Genomic DNA, 6,000 nt, shown 5'->3' on the forward strand with positions numbered 1-6,000 from the left:
GAAAACGACATGACGTCGTCTACTTAAGACCAACAATATTTTTTTTTATTTTTTTAGAGTTGTAAATTAAGGAACAATTTTGGCCTAGTATATATATTGACCGTCTTAAAATTTTAATTAACATTAAATTGTAAAAATTGCTATACTCATAAAATGTTCGAAAATCTTGAGTACCTTAGCGACTAGGCGGATCGCCGTCCCACTACTCAAATTATTTTTTAATCTTTCTAGCCATGTAAGCAACGGCCTCCATATCCAATCAATTGGCCGGCAATTTTGATGGCACAGGCGCTTTTAGTGGCACATGTGTTTCCAGTTCGTTCAAATCAGCCTCTAGTGCTAGTGCTAGAGGTGCCGGCACTTCAATGACAATCAAATTTGCCGGCGGCGGTGCACCTCCGACTACATGATTCATCTCCGCGAAAGTTTTCAGCGGTATTAGTCTACGATGATGATCATTCAGTCTATCATCAGTCGTGCGCGCGCGGTTCTTGGCCTCCAACATCAATTGATGACTGGAGAGAGAGTGTGTTTTTAATAACTGAAAATCATTGACTAAAAGTATGACAAATCAATTAAAAATTGGATGACTGAACTAAGGTGGGTTCGTGCCTTTTATACTGGATTCATTCATCTAACTTAAAATGACACGACGTCGTTTTCTTAAGACCAATAATATGTTTTTTTAGAGTTGTAAATTGAGGAACAATTTTGGCATATATATATATATATATATATATATATATATTGACCATCATATTATTTTAATTTACATTAAAGTGTAAAATTTGCTCTACTCATAAATGGTGCGACAATCTTGAGTACCTTAGCGACTAGGCGGATCGCCGTCCCACTGCTCCAATTATTAAAATGGAAAACTCTTTACCTAACTGAAAGCGGTTACCACAATTTTTCAGTTAAAAGAAGTCTCACATATCATCAAGAAAATCAGTATATTTGAGAGAAGGAGGAGTTAGTTAGTTCTTAATTCAATCTTGTAAAATGGATTTTGAGAAGTTGACATTACTAATCTTTTAAGAACAAGCAAATCTGGTAAATTCTTCAATCTTTCAAGATTTTGTTGTTGTTTTAAAATTTATTTTTCTATGTTAGTGTCACAACCCGATTTCCGCCCAGAAACTCGTGGACCGGTGCTAAGGAATGAGAATTGTTGTTCCGAAACCCGTAGCAAACCTAGGAAAAACAGTAAAAACTTTTCGCGTTTTGAAAACATAAAAGGTCTCAATCTCTTTTCACAAGTATTTGAAAACCTTTAAATAAACGTGTAATCTAATCAGTGCGATTGCATTTCTGAACTCAGGGTAGTACGTGTACACTGCACGTATCCTAGCACAACCATGTCCGAAAACAACGCCAGCGGTGCAAACCAGTTATCACATCAAGTAACCGGTTTAAGCATGTTAAACAAACAATCATATCCATTCAATTTACCGGCGGTTCCGATGGCACAGCCGCTTCCGGTGGCACATGTGCTTCTGGTTCGTTCAAATCAGCCTCTGGTGCAGGTGCTGGTGCTGGTGCTAGAGGTGCCGACACTTGAATGAGAATAAAGTTTGTCGGTGGCGATGCACCTTCGGCTATATGATTCATCTCCATGAAAGTTTTCAGCAGTATAAGGTAATGATGATGATCATTTAGTCTGTCATTGGTCATGAGCGGTTATTGACCTCCAGCATCCATTGATGACTGTAGAGGGGGTGTTTTTAATAACTGAAAATCGTCGACTAAAAGTATGACCAACCAATTAAAAATTTGTTTGACTGAATTAAAGTGAGTCCGTGCCTTTTATACTGGATATATTTCTATTCAGTAAAATCGACACAACGTCGTTTTTTTAAAACCAACATTTTTTTTTTGGAGTTGTAGATTGAGGAACAATTCTGGCCTATCTGTGATAAGTTATATTTAAAAAATATATTGACCGTCTTATTATTTTAATTTACATTAAATTGTAAAATTGCTCTACTCATAAAATATGCGACAATCTTGAGTACCTTAGCGACTAGGCAGATCGCCGTCCCATTGCTCCAATTATTTTTTGATCTTTCTAGCCATGCGAGCAATGTCCTCCATATCCATTCAATTTGTCGGCAATTTTGATGGCACATGAGCTTTCGATGGCACAATCGCTTTCAGTTCGTTGAAATCAGCCTCTAGTGCTGGGTGCTGGAGGTGCCGACACTTGAATGACAATCAAGTTTGCCGATGGCACTACATGTCTCCACAAACGTTTTCAGCAGTATAAGTCTACAATGATGATCATTCAGTCTATAATTTAAAAATGATTACATATAAAATCTAAAATTTTATTATTAAATTCAAAACATTAATTAATGAAATTATTACTTTATTGAACATCGAATAAAAAATTATTTGTACTTAAAAAAACAATTAGTATTTGTTTAAAATAATATAATTACATAATGATGTTGACATTTTTATATTAAATTTTAACTAACTATATATAAAAAAATTACTTAATCATTTAATTGTTTTTTTGAAAGACTTGTTTTTACTTAAAGTTACTGATAGAAAAAGATATTTACATTTAAATATGTTTAATATAATAATTATATTTGTAGAATAATATCATATTAAACTACTTTGAGTAATTATCTATTTTTATTTTCTTAACCTAAAATAGATATTAACTTAATTTTATATTATTTGAATTTTTGAGATTGTAACAATTACATGGTGATTAAAAGAAAATTGTGAATGAAAAAAAAACTCGTGAAAATGATTTATTCTAATTAAAAGATAATTCACAATATATGTAAAAATAAATAAAACAACTAAAGGTCAATGCTCCGTTAATTGTTTTTCTTATCTTTTATACTTATATCACTTTAACGATATTTTAAATTTGTGAGTGAGTGGAAGTTTCAAATTAGAAGATTATTTTTCAATTATATATATTAAAATTAAGAATACACATATAAAAGCATGCATATGTATAATATATATTTTCATAACGTTCAAAATAAAATATGAAAAATTTCATACTTTTGAACTAAAAAAAATTATTTCATAATTTTTTACTGATTTTTAAAGTATCTATAATTAGAAAAATAAAATTAAAGTGACTCTATATGAAAAAAAAATCTAAAATAACATTTTATATACTATAGTATTAAAATATATTTATTATATATTTATAAGATGCCATAATTTATCAGATTAATGATTTTCAAAATAATTAAATCATTAATAAATAAAATTTAAAGATTGAAGTGTAAGGTTTAATAGATATAAGAAGCTATTATGATATTTTGCCATGTTTCTTTAACTTATTAGGCGGTAAAACTTACTGCAATTCCTTTACAATTCTTCACTTGTTGTCACGACCCAATTTCATGAATCGTGACCGGCGCTAGGATATGGGTATGGTTGTACCAAAACCCGTAGCAAGCCTCGCGGAAATCAAATAAACATTTAAACCTGCAGAAAACTGCTCGGGGGCAACCGAGACTCCAACCTAGGTCTAACAATTTATATTACAGTTCTAATATAAATAACTTAAATATCTTAAATGTTCAACAGCATGCCTTATATATAACAGTATCGTAATCCAGAGTAATCATGCCAAATATAAATAATCGAATATGTCGACAATCCTAAAATATAATATCAAATGTAATAAATAAACTAGTTCTACTGCGGTCTAAGAGTTCGAAAACAGTAACTAGTTTAAATAACATAAAAACCTCCAAAGAATCAAAAGAATCGGAGTGAACCAGCTTTCAAATTATAAACCTGGAAAATTTGGGAAAACAACGGGGTCAGATATACTGAGATGAGTTCGCAATACTATTTACATTTATTAAGTTTAAAATCCTTAACTCATAACATTTTTATACTAATATAGTATGGTTATGGAAAACAGTATTGAAATGATCCCAGCGTAAGTATGACATAGCATACTGATAAACCCAGAGTGGACGGGAACAAATCCTCGTCATATATATATATACCAGCGTAAGCAAGACTTTAGTCTGCCGTTTTCCAGAGTACTTACCGGTGCACACAGTCTCGATACAAGCCTATCGAGTAGCTCGTTTCAATCCAAATCCATAATCCGTAAAAATAGTTTAAAAGCATTTATAATACTAAAATACGATGCGGTACTTAATAAAGCGGTAAATAACACTACAAACTCACTGCTTGCTTATCCACGTGAATCTTGGCAAACAGCTAACCCTGCATAGACTCCGAAGCACGAGCAGTCGACGGGTCTAAAACATAATACAAGTTAAAATCCAAACAAACCCTAACTCTAAGAATACTAGACACCACATAGGACTATCATCTCGAACACAACCAAAGAATCAACCAAGGTGACCAAGTACAACCAATGTATATCCAAAGTATTCCATTCAAACCAAATAACAAAGTTAGGCAAATTAAGCTTAGGTGAGTTCTTATCTTTAAACAAAACCAAAGTCCTTTCATAGCTTAAATACTTTATTTAAAATCAAAAGATTTCCCAAAGTAGTGTGTTAGCCTTAACTGCAGTATAGCTCAACATCACATGTCGGGAGACCACGTCTAACCGACCCATCCATAAACCAAAGTCTTCAATCAAACCTTAAATGAAACTAAAGTTATTTTAATAAGAACTCATACCCTAACTTAATAATGCCAAAACATAATTTAGCCAAACAAGCTTGCCAACACTTGGCAAATAACACCCAAGGTACACACACTTAAATATATCACTTAAATAGAATCAATAAGATTCAACATATTTCAAGTATCAACTTGAAACTAAGTTAACTTAGCTAAACATAATACAACCATCTTACACCTTACATGCCTTTAATCAATTACTTAACTCATGTTAACCACAATCTAGAATAAGGCTAACATCCTTTTAATATGTTTAAACTACTTATAAAACATAGTTTTCAGCCTCTTATATTTACTAAAAACCATCTAAATATGCCTTCAATATTTGGCCAAAACGTTGGTTAACCATTTAATCTAATCTCACCCAAAGTAGCATTACAATTACTTAAGATCAACCTTAAAGTAATTTCCAGCAATATAAGTCATTTCAAAACAGCGATTTAATCTTTGTAAAACATTAATTAACCTATGATTTAACCTTAGTCAATTTATCACAAACCCCCCAATGAATTAGTTGTTAACTAACAACCTATAATCATCCTACAGTGGATTTTCAGAATTTCAATTCAAAATATTGCCCAATGTATTATTCCTCCAATTAACTCAACCAAATCAATTCACCCAAAGTACAATTGACAAGAACAAGCTAATCGCAACACTAATCATTATTTACAGATTTTTATATTGCAACTTAACAGAAATTAACAAGCCAAACACCCTAGGTATGGATTCATACAATCATTTAGCAATCTCTACACATTTAAACAAGGAATTAGAGCCACTAACCTCTTGGAACAGATTAAGAACGATTCAATATAGAAAACCCAGAAAATATTTGATTAGAACAAACCTACAATCAACCAAACACCATAACTAATGAATCCAATTCGATGGGACAAGGAAATCAATGAATTAAACGACAAGAGATATGTTTAGAACACTTACTGAATGTCTAAATCACCAAGAAAAGGTAGGGAATTAGTTGGGAATGAGTTAGAATCGTGTTTAGGGTTTTAGGAAAAAGTGGGGGCTGATTAGATTTCAGAAACGGGCTTTTATAAGCCTTCCCGTAGTGCACCGGTTCACAGGCGGTTCTACTGAGAAGAACCGGTCAATGAACCGGCCAAGCATAAAATGAGCCGGCCCTCTGGCCGGTTCTACTGGGCAGAACCGGTCAGAGAACCGGTTTACCCTCTGCTCAGCAAAATTGAGCAAACCGGACCTCCAAACCGGTTCTACTCAGTAGGTCCGGTCCTAGGTCCAGTCAAAGCCTCAAAACCGACTTAAAACATGTCCGAACACGTCCCGAAAGCTACGATACGATCCGCTAATCGCACACACAAGTGTGAA

The 6,000-nt window shown here is 33.0% G+C and overlaps 1 long non-coding RNA gene across 1 annotated transcript; it reads right to left on the bottom strand.

Annotated features, from left to right (window-relative positions):
• Window positions 1-3,634: 3,634 nt before the first annotated feature.
• Window positions 3,635-5,674, bottom strand: LOC126654512 (uncharacterized). The gene is made up of 4 exons (XR_007632630.2): window positions 5,596-5,674; window positions 5,437-5,500; window positions 4,183-4,256; window positions 3,635-3,777 (listed from the first exon to the last, which is right to left on the bottom strand). It is a non-coding gene; the product is annotated as an uncharacterized LOC126654512 (long non-coding RNA).
• Between the last annotated feature and the right edge of the window lie 326 nt (window positions 5,675-6,000).

The sequence above is a fragment of the Mercurialis annua genome, linkage group LG7 (genome assembly GCF_937616625.2).
Source record: "Mercurialis annua linkage group LG7, ddMerAnnu1.2, whole genome shotgun sequence".
Taxonomy (NCBI): Eukaryota; Viridiplantae; Streptophyta; class Magnoliopsida; order Malpighiales; family Euphorbiaceae; genus Mercurialis; species Mercurialis annua.